Source organism: Onychostruthus taczanowskii, unplaced genomic scaffold (assembly GCF_017590055.1).
Source record: "Onychostruthus taczanowskii isolate IOZ18803 unplaced genomic scaffold, ASM1759005v1 scaffold89, whole genome shotgun sequence".
In the NCBI taxonomy this organism is placed as follows: Eukaryota; Metazoa; Chordata; class Aves; order Passeriformes; family Passeridae; genus Onychostruthus; species Onychostruthus taczanowskii.
Window position 1 is genome coordinate 2514118 of NW_024506882.1, and position 17780 is coordinate 2531897.

Genomic DNA, 17780 nt, shown 5'->3' on the forward strand with positions numbered 1-17780 from the left:
CAGCCTTGCTCGTTGGGGCGGCGCCATCTAGCGGCCGCGCCCGGCGGCGGCGGGGTCGCGGGTTCGAGTCCCGGCCCCGGCCGGGCCCGCGGCTCCCGGGATGGTGGGATGGGTCGGGGCGGAAGGACCGCAGTGGGACATCCCGGAGGACAGGATCGTGTCTGGGATACTGCCACGAGGGAGGCTCCGCGAGCTCTCCAGTGCTCCCTGGACATGTTCAGGTGGAGCTTGCCGGGCATCAGTTGCTGCCCGTTGTGCCGTGTCCTGGGGGTTGGCACAGAGCAGAGCCTGGTGCGTCTTTTGGCACCCCCATTTCGATATTTACACATATAAATGTGTAAATATTTCTATTTATACATATAAATATGAGTATATATATATTTCTATTGACATAAATAGAAATTTATGTATTAAATATATAACACACCCTTCCCTTATCCCTGCCAGGGCTCCTGTCCATTCCCGGGCTGATCCCGGGCCATAAGGCTGGACTCAGCGGTCCTGGTGGAAATCCTGGGGTTCTGTGCCCACCCCAGGGCACCCCCGGTCAGGCCGGGCCAAAGTCCGGGCACAGAGTGTGCCCCAGCACAGGGAACACTCGCCTTGGCTCCCCTTCCACAGCTTCCACCTCTTGGCAGAGGATTCCCGAGATCTGCGCCGGCGCTTTGCACCACGGAGCAAATTCCAAAGTGAGGATCTCGGAGCCTTTTTGAAAAGATAGGCAAGAATTGTGAAAGCTGACTTTAATATTTAATGCAAGCGTTAATGCTCTCACTAGGCCCACAGACAGCCTCTCTGCCAAAGCAGAGCCCTACTCCAAACCCCAGTTTTTTCCATGCCCAGATCCATATTGTGCAGTTCAAGAGGATGAAGTAGGTGGCTTCTCTGTTACTACATGCACAGATTTGCAGAAGGACTGTGAGATTATTCAGAATTAAGATGCTACAGTGACAGTGAAAGCTATTTTTAAGAGATGTTTGGAAAGTGTATGCATCTTACTAATCCTCTCATATTACACATTAATTTTCCAGGCAATGCTTTGCATGTAAAATGGAAAATTTTAAATTACTACACGCAGGATTTTTACTGCAGTGTTCAAGTGCAAATGCAAACCAGTGTAAAGAACCTAAAGTAAAAGAAAGCCCTGAATGTCTCAGCTAACCTGACATTCACATTAAAATATGATATGTTCATGCAACAGCAGCACGTTGATCACAACTATGCAACACGATGATGTTTCAAAGGCCCTGCAAATTATTTCAGGACTCCTGAACAAGACGAGCGACAACCTTCTGCAAATGTCTTGATAGAGTAGGAGGAAAGAAGGACACTCTATAAATAAACTTATATGATAAGTTAAAAAAAAGAAGTGAGGCTAGATATATTCACCAAGAGAAACTTTGAAGATTTACTCACACTGAGCCTATTTTTGTATGCCAGTGTAGGCAAGCAAGATTCTTCTTTTCATCTAAATAGAAGCAGAGTATTTTTAAACGCAGGAGATTCATTCCCTCAGTGCTCATCGAAACACGGCAGCTGGGGCCGGAGCCGGGATGCGGGGGGAGGGCTCCGGGGGAAGCAAACCCCTTTCCAAGGGGAACAGATGGTTTTCCCTGGGCTGGCTGCAGCCCAGGGCTGTGAGGAGCATTCCTGGGTGCCCAGGGCCAGCCCGAGCCCCTCGGAAGTCCCAGCCATGCCACCGCGATGTCCCCGTGGGAGAGGTTCTCAAGTCGCCCCTCCCCAGGAGAAATCCGGGGATGTGAAGGACAGCAGGGAAAGCAGCATTCTGCACTAAGCACACGAGAGCTGGTATGGGTTTATCACTAAGAGGAAAGAGAATGCTTTGGTAAAAGGGATTTGGTAGATTAGGACGTCCAGGACAATGGTTCTTGCAAGTCTGAATTGATTTCAGGATAATTTTCCCATTTCTTTTCCCTCAAACAGCACAGGGCAGTGTCTGGAAGAGAGGATTAGTGTCTAACACTGGGTTTGGTGTGGCTGCACCTCCCAGTTTTGAGGACCTCAGCTGCTGTGTCTCTGCTCACTTCTCTACACAACGCATTTTGGGATCTGGTTCATCAGTCCTGACACATTCATCACAAAAAATCCTTCTATAGGATCCCAGCACAAGTGCAGAACATCATTTGTCCACTAAACCTAAACACAGGATAAGGAGCTGATAAAATATCCACAAAAGAGGGGAAAAACACTACCACATCATCTAGGGAATTCTGAACTCAAAATTCTCCCTGGCTCAGAACCTTGAAGCTTTCCCAATTCCATGTCCAGCACCTCAGAACAGCAAGACACAATGGAGAACAATCACATCCATGGCTGGTGAATCCTGCACCTGAGACACTGCTTGCCCTTTGTACTCTTTGGGAAATAAAGCCTCCTGGAAAACAGAGAGGAGGCAGATTAAAAAAGAATTGAGGAAAAAAAATGCTGTTGAAAATGTGCTTTGTTTTGTAGATAGGTTCTTATAGAGTTCTCATCTCTGCAACTTCCAGAAGTGCATTAAGCTGCATAATTAGCATCTGTCACATGAAGCTTTTTCCTTCCCTCTTCCTCTCCCTAGAGGGAACCTGCATAAAGAAATTTTAATATAAATTTTAGTGTCTACTCTCCACAGTGCAATCATATTAGGAAAGCTACAGGCAAGCCAGTTTGTGCTCAGTCTAAGGCTTATCTTTGTGTAATAGAAACTTTACCAGGTTTTCTAAAAAAATGTTGCTGATCCAATTTAAAAATTAACCAGTCTCTTGGAAAGACAACAGGGGTGGGGGAGAGATGGTTCCCATTGCATCAGATTTAAACCAGTGGAATTGTCAGGAACTGGCCAGTTAAAACCAGTTCTGGAATTAAATCCCTACAATCTCACATGGAAACATCCAGCCAAAAGGAGTAAGGGATGGGTGATTTCCTGTTCTAGTCAAAAGCATTTATTTTGAAAGGAATATTTCTATTTTTTTAACATCTAAATAAAGTAGGAGTTCATGTTGCTTTTCCCTTCACATCAAGAGATACTCTACTGCTGAATATAAAAGTCAATGGATTACAGCATCTCCTGGTGAATCTCTGCAGGCAAAAGAAGATGCTGCCTTTTAGAAATAAAGATTCAATAGAAATAAATGTAGCTTAACAATAGCAACATGACAAACAACTCTATTATTCAGCCTCTGATTTCCATTCAGACTCTCTCCTAATTTTTTGAAGTATTTATTTTCTACTTAATTATTCCAAGAAAATTGAGATTATAGGATTGAACATACTGCCAACAACCTGAGGTATGGAGTGCAGAGTGAGTGCTTAAACTTCAGCTGCAGAGGTGGTAATTATTGTAATTGGTGCATGTGAAGCAAATATATCAAGTATTGCAGAGTTCAAACTCGTGCCAGTCAGTCTCCAGTTGGCACCAACATTTCTGTCAGGAGGATACAGAGGTCTCAGCAGGACTTATTACTGGCAACTGTTCAACAGTTCTCTTCTCCAAATGGTTTCAAGGGGATTTGGGTGGGAAGAAAGATAATTTTTAACAAATTAAACTACCTAAAAATGGCGAGCTGCCCAGAGCCACCTAGTCTGCCTTAGTCACTACTACCAAACCATTTTAAAAAAGAAGATTAAAAATATCACTGCTGGCAAAATTGCCTACCTGGCTTTAACAACTTCATCACATCCCTGCAAAATCACCCAAACATGTGCAGTACACCATCCTACAAGTGTGTGTAAAATATGTCCAGAGTAAAAGGTAGAGCAGAATATTCACTCAGGGTGTGTTTCTCAGAAAACAACCTTGAGTTACCAGAATCCAAATATCCCAATTAGGACATATCCTATAGTTAAAAAAAAAAAACCAAAAAACAAAAAAACAAAAAAACAAATTAAAATCACTTTTTTAATTGAAATTTAGAAAAATTAGGAGGAATGGTTATTTCCCATTAGTATTTATCTCACAGCAATCACTTTTTAAATTGAAATTTAGAAAAATAGGAATGGTTATTTCCCATTAGTATTTATCTCACAGCATTTGGAAGGTGTAAAGCAGAGTTCAGCTTTGCACTGTGAGCTCTCACAGGAGCCTCTGCCCTGTGCCAGATTGATGTCCAGCTGCTTTGTTTAGACCTTGCTAAAATGCCTTTTTCAAATGGTGGATTTGTCATTTCTAGCAGAGGTCTCCAAGAGAAGATTTGAGTTTAATGCACAGCAATAAAAAGAGGAATATGAGAATTCTTGCTCTCTTTAGTGTCAGCTTTGGTTAAGACGTATGAATGCACATGAATAGTCTTGTCAGAATCTCTGGGGCTACTGACATTCAAGATCTAACATATTATTACTTCTGACCAGAACATTAGCTGCTGAGCAGGAAGGAGAAGGGGAAGAGGAGAAAGGAATAAAGATAGGACCACTCCCTAATCAGACAGAAATTGTTATGGGTTTCTCTGGCTGGAAATCTCTGAACAGAACTTTTTTTCTGCTGTGAAAACACAATGCTCACGTTCTCCAATCTGATTGTACAGCCTCTTTAAAATCTCAGCAGGAAAAACAAAAACCAGCATATTTTAATGCTTGATCTTGCTCATTTTACTCGTGGAAACGATCCTAATTAACCTATAAATAATGACTGTACAACCAAGTATTACATCCTTGTAAAGGACATGTGCTAAGGAAGGCTTGAGCATTTTAAGCTGCTGACTCTATTCTTTACCATTCCTTTGAATCACTATTTTCAGATACAAATAAGCTAATTAATTCAGTTAAAATAAGGTAATTTTCATTCCAATCTCAGCATATATCAAAACTGGATACCACTACAATGGAAAGATTTGTTCACCAGATGCAAAAATCTTCCAATGTCCTCCTGGCTGAATGAAAACGTATTTCAAATACTTTTAGTTGTCATTGTTCATAATTCATTTCTAAATAAATTGAAAATATTCAGATATTGGTTTCACCAGTATATTTGTGCTCTGAAATCTGAGCTGAAGGAGTACAACCAAAGGGAATACCCTGCCCTTTGTGACTGAAACCACCTTTAGAATGCATTCAGGAGCTCCAGCACATCAGACAAAGGCCTGGATTTGTTTGGAGCAATAAATGATAGAGACCTTTACATATTTGAAGTGCAACAGATGGTCCTCCAAGGAGAACATAATGACTGGCAGACAGCACTTCGTTAGAGTGGCTTGGAATGTCTTCAGCAATTACACAGGCAGTGTTTTGGGGGGAAGCCCTGCCATCTCTGTGATTCTTCCCATGGAAATTGCTGTGATTTCCTTGTCTAGATGCTAAAAAATGGTATCTTCTAAAATTCAGGCAGGGAACTGGAAAAGGAAGCACCTTTGGCCCTCCCAATGCTGCTCAAGATGAGGCTCCACCTGAGAAGAGAGATGTGAATTAAAAAAAAAAATTAAATCAGCATAAAGGGGAAAGAACTTTGGGCACATAACTGTAAAACTGTTAATCCACAGCCAAGTATTCCATGGAAATGTAATTTAGGAAAAAAGCCAAGATTTAGCACAAGGTCCAGCAGACTTAGAAATTGGAAGTCTATAGGTACAACAGGCAGAATATCAAGGGGAAAACATCAAAAAGACATAAATTACTGTATAAGAACCTTTTTTTTGGGAAACTGGTGATTTTTGAGGAGTCCTCCACATGAAACACTGTGGCTGCATTTCTTCAGGGCAGGGGAAAGGGAGTTTTTGAGGCTCTCCATTCTTTCCATTTTCACAGACAAGCTATTTCACAAGCCAGCAATTAATAACTACCATTTCAAAGAAAGAGTAATAAAATACTGATTTTTCTACTGTAGATGTAGCTTAGAACAATTTAACTTCCATCTCCCCCATCCCTGTAATTCCAGGATTAATTTATTCTGTTCTAAAACCTTCCCCACCAAATCCACTTGGAGTAAAAATTTGATGTGGCAACACAACCACAACAAAAAACGTGTCCTTTCCCAATGTAACTTAAATGTTGATGGAATCATAACTGCATTACTCCCTCTCCAATTAGCAGCAGCATTCTTTATGTTTGCTTACGAAGCGTGAACCGTTCGCTTGTCGCTACAAAGACCTTCTGTGGAGGACTTAAAAATACAGCCCCAGCAATTAAAATGACAACAACAGAGGTGGATTGGTCACATCATGACACAAAATATCCAGCTGTTTCTTTCCAGCAGAAGGACATGAAATATTATGAGCAAATTTTGACAGGCTACGTAACGCTGCTGGATATTCTGGGGGAAATATGGATCTCCAAGAAAGGAGGAGACTAATGTGAAACTATGTCTAAGCTCACAGATTGATTTTTTCCACATGATCAGGATTGTCATTCATGCTTTTTATCTGTACAGATTTCCCTTTTTTCTTTGCTGGAACTAGGGATACTCTATTTTGTGAGAGATTCTCTAAAATTTGAGGGGGGGTGTCCTCAAAAATAAAGAAAAAAGTGATCTGATAGGGTTAGATCTAGAAAATCAGATTTTGAAATTACTTAATTTGGTTGTGTTAAAAACATTCTAAGAGTTTATTAAGACCATAAGTCTCATTATAACAAACAGAACATCTTTTATAATCACATCTGTCTGCTGCTGGTTCCTGCCTATTCTGCTTCCCAGTCAGATGGGAAGTTATTTGTAATACATGTGGGGAATTTTAAAAATAATTTAGACTGTATATTTAAATAATAAGAAAGGCTGAAAATGAAATGTTTCAGGTTAGCTTTTCCTAGTTAGGATTATAGGGGATAGATACAGAGATATAAGTATAGATATATTTATCCTGAAGTGATAAGGTAGCTTTGATTTCTAATACAGCATGAGAAAATAACTGACACACACAGAACCAGCCACTCAAGGGGGGAAAAATACCCAAACACTGTCTATAGAATCCACCTACAGATATGTCCTTGGAGAAAAACTGATGAGAAAATTATCAGGCAGATTTTTCCTTGCTCTTTCCTTCCTGGAAGTTTTTGCCTCTCATAACAGCACAGCCATGGCAAGTGATATGTATCAGAATTCATCCATGCAGTTTATTTTGCACATCAAATTGATTATCCATGACTTCTTAGGCAAACACAGGAATGCAGAAAACATGTCAGCTGTTATAGATAGAATATATGGGCATTGCTCTCCTTACTTTACATTTAGAAAGAGCTGCAGATAATGAGCTCAACCATTACCTTGAGAATAAATTTCATTTCCAAGTTCAGAAGTATCGTTGGATTCTCATCTGTTTTGTGAACCAGAACTTACAGGTAGCTCATAACATTTGTCTTCTGAGCTGTGTTTGTCTCCAGAGTAATTGTCATAAATGGGCAAAGGCTTTGATGTCCTCATCTTCATGCCTTCAACCAGAATGACCTTACAGACTCAAAGCAATCACTGCAAAATACAGAAGACAAGGAAAAAATTTAAGAAATAAAAGCCCTGTCTTTTTCCTTCCTTAAATTCCCAGAATTCATCTTCAGATTCATGCCTGTAGCAAAAAAAAAAAAAAAAATCAGACTAAAATATTACCCTTCTGTATGTTTCATCTGATGTAATTGCTTGGCAACAAACATCTCTTGCTCTGCAAGTATTCTGCAGTGAATTTATTCACATCAGGAAAAACACATCAGAAAGGTGTCTAGTTTGAAAGTTTCCAAATCAGACACCAGGCACAAAAACTCAGAGTGCCAGAACAAGCAAGATACAACCTGGAACCATTCTGGGGACATACAGACCATCTTTTCATCAACAGCCACCAGAAATATAAGACAAACAAAACTTTTGAGGTCAGCAGGTTTTGACAAACCAGTAATTAATCCTGAGCTGTAATAATAATAATGTATGTTTGAGCAGTATGGGATAAATCTAATTATTCTTTGCAGATGTTTGCTATTCATTACAATGGAAACTGTTCCATTCTACATTGTGGTAACACAGTGGTATCAGTCCCCATTTTTATTAAAACACCAAGCACAAGATGTTCAGTCTCAGAAGGTGAATTCCTAGACATTGGGCTGATAAGGCTGTTTGAGATTCTGTAAAATATATATCATATAATAATTACATTTCATTATGTGGTTTACAAAAATCTATTCACTAAACTACAGAAGCTTGTCAGGCATTCTTTATTCCCAAAGAATAACATTCATCCATGAAAACAGTCTGATTTAAATAACTGTGAGTGCTGGCAGATGAAAATTACTGGATAAAGCAAATAGTGTCTTATTGAAAATCAAAGCTACAAGTTTGAGTCACTCTTACTACTGAGATACTCATACCTGACCAGGCTTTAGGTACTGGAAATGCCATCTGTTTTCAGACACATTGGCCTTGCTGTTGGCAGAATCCTTGCACAATTTTGCAGTGAAATCAAAACAAGTCCAAATCTGGAAGACTTGAAAACCTGGCCCCTGAATGACTGCAAAATGCAAATAAAACATGAAGTTGCAATCACAATACAGGAGTGGAGATGGAGTTGCAGCTGGAAGTTCAATCAAACCCCTTTGTATGAAGTGAGTGACCATTATTCAATTTTGTATTTGGCATCAGGCTTCAGAACCTGTGGAGCAGAAAACCAAGGAGAAGGCAAAACTTGTGCTGGAAAGATCTGAAAGATTCAGGGAGGAAACTGGTGGGAAGTGCCCTTCCTCTCCTGCAGAACCTGCACAGCCCCAGCAACTGCAGTGAACAAATAAAAGGCAAGAGAACACAGCACATGGATCTTAAACCCACAAACTGCTGGAAGTACAAGAGAGAATAACCCCCCCTCCTGTCAGGTAGAGCAGAGCCTGTGTCAACAAGAATCACACACTCCCACTGTTGCTCAACAGATGTACTTGAACTAGAGATAAGGCACTTCAGAACTCCAGGGAAGTTATGTGCAAAAGGTGTTGCCTCCTGTGCCTCTTTCCATGCAGGGAAGGGAACATCAGGCAGGATTCAGACACCTAATTCTGCAGTAAGGGAGGAAAAATGAGCACAAGGATTCTTGTCAATACAAATTATCCAGAGTAGGAGATGGGAGACAACCTTATAAAGAAAAAGCACAGAGAGAGTCAATACATTTGTAAATCAGAATACAGCACGTACACTTACCACTGCAGAAAACTGAGTAAATCTCTCCTGAAGAAGGCTTTAAGCCCATTTCCCATTTCAAACCTATGTCACCAGTGAAGTCCCAAAAGTGAATATTCTCTTGCAGATGAAGTGGTTGTCTTCACCTTTTGGCAGCTGCAGTAAAAACAAAACATATCCTGCAAGGAGGTTTTACTCCTGAGAGTAATCTCCTCAAGGAGTGAGGAGAAAGCATGAGCTAAAATCACTTGCACAATCATGTTTCATAACTGTTCCTAGTCTGGTGGTATTGGTCTTTCCTGAGTACAAAAAATGCACAAACTTTTCTCCCTCTTCTACTAAGAGGGGAAAAAAAAAAAATCTGCTTATCTTTGGATACACAGAGACTTTGGAGGAGCTCCAAACAATGGAGCACTGTGTGCCCCACTCATCACACAGACACTGAGGAAAGAGTGTGGCAAAGAATGCACAAAGTATGTAATTACTGTTTCACAAGATAATTCCATTATTAATACATCCCCAAAGATAGCATGCACAGCGCTGCAGTTTAATTAGATGGTAACTGGAGGGGGTTTGAATTTATGAGGTAATAAATATATTTTGGACTAATAAACTCCAAGGCTGAAGTGTTTATTAATCTAGAATATAAAGATTACATAGTTGATAGGAGACAACCTCAGGTTGTGCTGAGATGCCTGTTGTTTATACACTTCAAAATTAATATTTTCCTCTCTTGGGAGCAAGATCAGAAAACCAAGATTGCTGTGGATGGTCTGAAAAATACTAGAAACAAACAGCCCAACAATTCTGTGTTCTCAAAGGCAAAGGCTATTTAAGTCTCAGTAGATGGTGTGGTTTTAAGGTTTCATCTTTTAATCAATTTATCACCTCCTAAACTATTCAGTAGTGCAAATAAACTCCTTCTGACACTGTCAGTGCCTCATTCTGATGGTAAAACCCACAGATTCCCTTGTAGGATAACCAGAGCCTTTACAAGACTATCAGATCTCCCCTCTGTTCCCCCCAGATACTCAATTCCATCTTCATTCTCCTGCTTTTGGATTCTGAAAGACCACATTAACAATTTTGGTTGAATTTTTTTCTCTCCTGAACATGGTTGTAGAAACTTTTTGCCTAGTGCAGCACATTAAGGATTTGGAAACCAACAGTTGTGAGGATTTATATCCCAAACAGCTGTGCCAGGAAGTCAGAGGAATCAAATGGTCTCATCTATTAACTTGTCCTCAGGTAGTTACAACTAGAGCTTTATAAATGAACACACAGTTCAGTCCATTTAAACCACATTTCTCTGTTCTTTTGGAAGTGCCAATGCCTCACTCAGGCAAGACAGAAGACCAGGTTTGGTCCAGGCAAAAATGGGCATGATTGAAGTCAAAAACCAGTTTTGCTTGAGCCAAAGCTAAATTTAGGGCTGAGGGAATTGCAGAGAAAGAAAAAGGAAGAAACACGAGGAGGAGCAACTGTGGGATCTTGCAGGTGGATCAAAGGAACTGTCCCCATACCTGGCTGAGTGATGGATGCTGGACAAAAGCAGGGGAATGAATCCTGGGTGTGCCAAAGGAACTGTGGGGCAGGAAAAGAGGAGAGAGGCAAGACACAGCACAGCTTGGATTTATTGGTGAGGAAAAACCCTGCTTCTCTGAGCCAGCCTATGGTGGGTGCCAGCAGGAAGAAAGCATCATTACCAAGAGCTGTAAAGATTTAAAGATATTTAAGAAAATGTTTATTAAGGAGCTTAGGTGATCCAAATAGAATTGGCTGTGTGTTCAGACAGATTCCAGGGAGTTCCACAGGTTCAGGGCAAAGGCCTCAACACTAATTCTTGAGAAGAACCTACAGATAAATCATGGAAGATGACAAAGAACCATTTCCAAAGTTCCTGCTTCCTCATTCCCAGGCTTATATCCTCTCACCAACTGAAGCAAGTCACAGAACCAACTTTCCAATATTAAATCTCCAGGCAGTGTGTTATTCATACAGCTTATGGAGATGTCTTTACCCTCTGGAAAAACAAAGTTTAAGAAAAATGGCTCCATCTTTGGGGAGCAGTTTAAGTCTCAGGATAACTACATTAGGAAATCTAACTCTATTACTTTCTATCTTACATTTTATTACAAGATTGGTAATAGGAAATTACCAAATAAAATTGGTATTTTACTTGGTAATTTTTTTCCATGGGCCTCGTCTAATATGAAAGATGGTGATCATCAAATTTATTCAAGTTTTCCTGTCAACAACATCATTAACCAAATCCCTCAATTTCAAAGTAAATAAAAGCATCTGGGCTTCTCGCACAGCAAGACTGACTTGCATATTTAAGCCTCATATATAGATGAATCTGCACTGGACCAAATTTGCATATTAATGAAGGACTAATTGCTCTTTGCAGTCAATTTTATGCAGATGAATTTACTCCTCTCAGTACAATTTTCATAATGTTCGGAAAGAACCAAAAAATGTAAAACTTTGTAAAAGTACACAAATGTTAGACAATCAAGGAAGAAATATCCTAATGGCTTCCAACAGCTTTACATTAAATTGTATATAATTCATCTTTTATACTGTTGCTTTATTTTAACAGCCTCCCACAAAGAACAGAACAATCCATGGAATAACTTCAGCCTATTCCCCCTCCTCGGTCTCAAATTTTAACAGCTTGTAATAACCCATTATATGATCCAGTTTCCAGCTGGAAGGATGGAGCCTGAATTTTTAGGAGAAGTTAAATTTTCTAAACAGGAATTTATTTGCTCCCAGACATACTCATGCCACAGGACAGTTTGGACAGAGTTTGTCCCACATATTTTTAAGGTGGTTTCTATCCAGTTTTGCACTATTAAGGAAAAAAGGCCCAAATTCTTGTGGAGTCTCCCCTGAGGTAAAGTGCAAAATGCCAAAAGAAGGACAGGAAAATTCATGGGAAAGAAAAACATCAAAAATTGCTAAGGAGAAAAGGATAATATTGGGGGGAAAGGGGAAAATATATGGAAGTAGAAGAGGAAGGGAAGTGGAAATGGAAGGAGAGAAAAATTATGCTTCAGTGTGTTTATTAAGGTCTGCCTGAAAAGAAAAGAAGGATTTAGGAGAAAGTTCAAGGCAAAGTAAACAAATAAAAGAAAAAATGCAGCCACAAATGTAGCCACAAAAAAAAAGAAAAAGAACAGGAAAGATAATGAAATAAGAAATAAGTGAGAATCAGTGAGCACAGGATACATAAAGAAACAAATAAAAGAAAATACAAACCCCAGTTTCTCCTCATTCTGCCAGAACAGAAGGGCAGAGTTAGTGGGAATGCATCAGGAATCTGAATTTGCATGTATAGCCTTCCTCCTGCCAAAGAAAAAAGCCTTCTTTTAACTGTGGAGACTGATAACCATAATATTTATATGTATCATAAAATCACTTACAGAAGACCATTTTAATCAGAAAAGGAATCCATAAAAGAAAGTTACATCTTTAAATGACTTGGAGGTCTTTTGTAGAAGGAACATGGGAACACAGTTCACCTTCCCCACATCTGCCATATCTTTGATTGCATTTTTTGCCCTTCTCTACAGCTTTTGCTGTTTTAACATCTCCTTTTTGAGGCAGAGAGTATTCACACAGATACATGATGGGTTTATAGTGGTACCAAGAAATCTTGTGTGGTTTTTCTCTATTTCTTCTCTAATTTCCTACTATGCTTCTTCCTGGACCATGCTGAGCTTACAGATCTCCTATGATCCCACAATTTGGCTCCAGAGAAGCAACAGTTCATAAAAAAATTTTCATTATCAAAATAAAATAGTCCACAGAATGAACATCTTTTGACTGAGCTGTTGAGTTCTTCCAAAGAAGAATCAGAAAATCAGCCAGGAGATCACTTTGGCATCTCTTCTGGTCTTTCCCACCTTGATGACTGGAGAATTTTTCTGGGATAAAATCACTCCTCCATGAGCAATAAAAGCAATGGTTTTGTAGAGGTAAGATCCCATTGCATGCAGAAAAAGGGGAAAAATACTTTAGGGCAGAGGGGTTGGCAGAAAATATCAAACCAAGGGGAAGGACAGGGCAAATGACAAGAGGTTTTCACTAGCACTCAAAAAAAAGAACAGACCACAGAACAAAGACAAACAGAGTTACAAAATAATAACAGTAATAATTGGAAAAGAATGACAAATACTCCACCAGGAAAATATTGCTACTGCTGAAGAATTCTCAGGGAGGAAGCAGGACTCAGTTCAGCTGGGCAGCCTGGAGGTTTGGCTTTTAAAAGTTATTTGACAACAAATTACAGCTCTTTGTGAATACTTGGAATTCTGGCTTATTAATTCAAACTGTTTCCCTGTTTTTCTCATAGAGGAGAAGGAAGGGAAATGTTTCTCTTTTATAATTTCTGTACATTTGGAAACCTGCTCTGGGCACTGCCCCTCTTTCCCCAAAAATGTCTGGTTCAAGCAAGTAATGCTGTGTGAATGTAAACAAACATAATTACTCAAACAAGAACAAGATGTTCCACCCAAAATTATTTGCTTTCCAGTGGCTGAGATGCCTACTTCTAATCATCAACAAAGGTTAACCTGACCAGATTTAATTAACCACTTAATACAATAATAAAGATGCACAAATAATGGGGGAGGGAGCTCATAGAGGAACAGTGAATCCAAATAAATCCCTCCAGCAAGCACAAAGTCTGGGCTGTCATCACCTGATTACACTGATGTAAGAATTCCCAAGTTTTTAGATCCACTAGGCACAGGTTTGCACTTGTCTATGTGGAACTTGATTAATAAATAGTTTTAAGTATTATTAAACAAACAGAAAAAAACAAAAAAAAAAAAAAGCAAGAAACCACATCCCTAAAATTCAATGATAAAGTGAACTCAGTGATATTTCTTAGTACTGTGCTTCAAATTCATAGATGAAGTCAAGTGGTTTGTAGAGATTATTTGAGGAGTACAGGAAACTAAATCTCTATTTTCAGTGAAGAAATAGTCTTATTCTGGAATATTCCCTAGTAATGAAACAAAAGCCTTCTATTACAACAATAAAGTAATTTACAAGTACTAAATACCACAAATTGGGAAAACTGCAAAATATTTTACATTTCAAAGAATGTTAGGAAATATTATTGGCCCTGGATCTCTGGATAATGTGTGCAGCACTTGCTGGTTGAGGCAGGCTGTACTCAGAGTTATCAAATATTGAGTATTAAAGAGGAGGACTGGGCATCAGCCCTTCCATTTTCCCTCAGTAAAGTTTAAACATCCCTTAAAATAAACAATTCAGTGCAAACCAACAGATCTGCTATTGATTCATTCTGTTCATAAAAAGTAACAACATCGTGGTAAATTCAGTCTAGTCAATGAGAAGTTTATGAGCCTAAATATATCAAAAGGGCAATGAAAGCTAATATATAGTGATTAAATAACAATCTGTGAGGAAAAGACACACAACTTTCAATTCCAGGGCAGTGGAATCATCTCCTGATGAAAAATAAGGGTTTGAATTGTTTCAGAGGACACTGCAGCCATTTGCCCTTTTTAACAGCCTGGAAGTTCACAAGGCAAGATTAACTTATAATTTAACTGAAGTAGATCTGAAATAAAGTTTTTTTTTAATTAAAATCTCAATTTCTGTGTCTCCTGGCAGTGCCAATATTGCTGGAACAGGACATCAGCTGCAATGCCAGTGACTCTGGAATGCATTGCCATAAACTGTAAATCAGCTTTGTCCTACTTTAATATTGGTTTAACAATAAAAAAAAAAGAACTTGGATGTTTAATATTTAAGTAGTACAATTATCCCTTTAGAACTGAGTCCAGAAGAACCCTTCATGGGTACACAGTGTGAAACAACAATGAAGGGAATGTGGGTTTGCTCCACAAGGAGGCTTTGATTTGTAGGACCCAGCTGAAAGGTGAATTTGTGTGTGCTGAGGAGATGCCACAGGGACTCTGGAGCAGGGGAAATCTCTCCCACAGTGCCATGGACAAAACTGAACAACAGAGCTCCAACACTGTCAGAGCAGGGAGCTGTGAACAACATCCCTGACAGGGATTGTCCCCAGCTGGCCAGGCTGGTGCCTTGGGTTGGAATCCCAGACACAAGAGTGGCTTTCTCCAGCATTGTTTTGGAAGCCAAGGTTAGAGCAAGGAAAGCCTCCCTTCCCATTTTCCTCTCCTTCCTATCTTTTGTCACTTCAGGGTGAGTGAACACAGAAAAATGTCAAGTTTTGGGAGGAACACTTTAGTAATGAGCTATGTATTGTCCCTGAACAGTGAAGCAGGAATGTTCAGAGGCCAATTTTGTGTTTTGGGGGAAGGTCAGAGAGGAAGTCCTGCACCTGCTCTGCACTTCAGGGTGATTCTGAGGTCAAGTGCCCATTTCTGCCAACCTTGAGGACACTGCTGTGCCCAGCCAGGGCACGGCCAGCCTGGACAGGGGAGGAGCTGTGGGTGACATGGATGACATGGCTGGAGCACACATGTGCAGCACTTGTGAGGAACAAAAGCACAGAGCTATTTACTACCTCACACAGATGGGTCAGTCCACTCTGGAGATCTCTGCAGACTTGTGAAATCAGGATGACGTGTCTGGAATTCTTCCTCTCCTCTCCACTGCTGAAGTAGCTCAGGCAAATGTAAGTTGGCAGCTCCTTTAAAGACTCCAATTTACCCATTTTACATAATAACTTTCAGCTGCATTAAACACAAACACAAAAAAAACCCCAGGTAGCACCAACAGTGAAATCTAAGTTTGGATTACTCATAGAGAAAACACACAAAGTCTGAGTGATTTTGCAATTAAATCAGAAGCAAACTGAACTAATTTTTACACTAAGCTGGATTGTCCATGGGACACATCAGTCTGCACCCAGAGGGAAGCTGTAGAAGCAAAGTTCTGCACTTCCTGAGACAGCTGAGGAATGGCAAATACAGCCACACACCTCTGGACCTACTGGTTCCTCCCAAATCCAGGAAAATCCAGTCTCCTGGGGCACTATAAACCCCTTCTCTGAACAGCTCTGCCAAAAGCAAAGTGCAGATTTCTGTATTAAAGGATTCTCTCATTCCATAGCTGCTGCTGAGTGTTTGCCCCAGCCCTGAGTGTGTGGCTGTCCCACTCCTTGGATATTCATTTATTTGTTGCTGGGCATAAGAAAACCTGAAATCATAACTCTCAGATTAGATTCATTTGGTATTTCAATTTCCAATCTAAATTTTAATTAACTCTTTTACTTCAGCATTGCATTTCATCATGATGAATTACTTGGAGGAATACACAATACAGAAGCTCTATGGAGTAACTGAATGTAAAAATATTTACTTAGAAACTTTCATTTATTTTTCTTCAAACTGTTAAAATAGAATGTACAGACACAGCAACAGAAATATGAGGTGACAGAAGAGAATGGGCCAGATCCTTGTGAATCCACTCCATTTTATCAGGCACATAAAACTAAACTGGCCTCAGCTTGATGTAACTGATATATCTCAAAAATGAATGCTAGACATGAAATGGCAAAAAGGCTGGTGAGCCAAATTTATCTCACTGGTTTTCAGTTTATTTTCTATTATTCCCTTTCCATATTTTCAAAATATTCCTTAATGCTCTTTCCTTTCAGAAAGAAATGTAAGTCTATCAAAATAATATTTACAAGCTCAGCTGCAACATCCTCCATGGTAATTCAGTCTGGCTGTTTGTTACTCTTTGTGAGGAATAGTTCTGCTTGAGCTCTCCACAGAGAAGAAAACAACTCTGTTTTCCTGATATACTTCAGATTCAAATTATTGAAGTGCAGGATGGAGAAATGAATTAGATAAAGGCATGGGAAATGTGTAATTCATACCTGGGATGAGCTCGCTGGTAACTGATAAAGCTGGGAGTGTTAAAAGAACTTTAATGAGAAATTATATTGACCTAAGTGCCAGTGTTATCAGCACTACTGCATTTAAAATAAATGAAATTTAAAAATATTTAACTTGCACTTCAGCAGTGTCCACTGACAAATACTTTAGTTTAATATCTACCTCTGATTTCCATTAAAATACCTTTAGATGAGAATATCAAAAGCAATTCCCATCTTAGTTTCCTACAGTCCTATAACTTTTTATGCTCTTATAATTAAAAACAATTCCAACTTCTTTCCTCTGTGTAACTAGTTCAAAGACAGATGCAACACACATTTTTTGCTACCTCCTCTCTAAATTGACAACATTGTTTCTGTGCAGCCTTTCAGAAAGGTTCCAGCTGCAAACAACAGTGTCCAGAGCAGAGGGGCTGATCCTGGTTATTGCTGGAAGAAACCTCAAACTATAAAGTAACTCTCATGATTAAGATGAACTATCAATAATCATCTACTTTTAAGTGCAGCATCCTATAAATCCTCCTAATTAGTAAACTAGATGTCTTCTTTTTAGCAAACAATCCCCAGCCTCCCTCCTTATTTATTTCCCTGAATTCAATTATGTTTGCACCTGCTGGCCCAATCCCCTAAATGACAGATTCTGGATGGAAGGGAGAAGCTGGGCCATAAACAATAATTTCATTATAGTTCAATTTAAAGGATTTGCCTGCACCTATTTTCTCTGCCTTATGAAGAATGTTGATGCTGTTTCCTCCTCTGTGGCTCTGCTCTCCTGTCAGGAGATGCAGCAGCAAGAATTTCACACTGCTCCCAGTCCATCCTTCACTGCTGACTCCAATG

The 17780-nt window shown here is 39.6% G+C and overlaps 1 long non-coding RNA gene across 1 annotated transcript; it reads right to left on the reverse strand.

Moving 5' to 3' along the window:
- Positions 1-5124: 5124 nt before the first annotated feature.
- On the reverse strand, positions 5125-8385 carry LOC121346998. The gene is made up of 3 exons (XR_005954150.1): positions 8275-8385; positions 7189-7390; positions 5125-5378 (listed from the first exon to the last, which is right to left on the reverse strand). It is a non-coding gene; the product is annotated as an uncharacterized LOC121346998 (long non-coding RNA).
- Positions 8386-17780: the final 9395 nt, after the last annotated feature.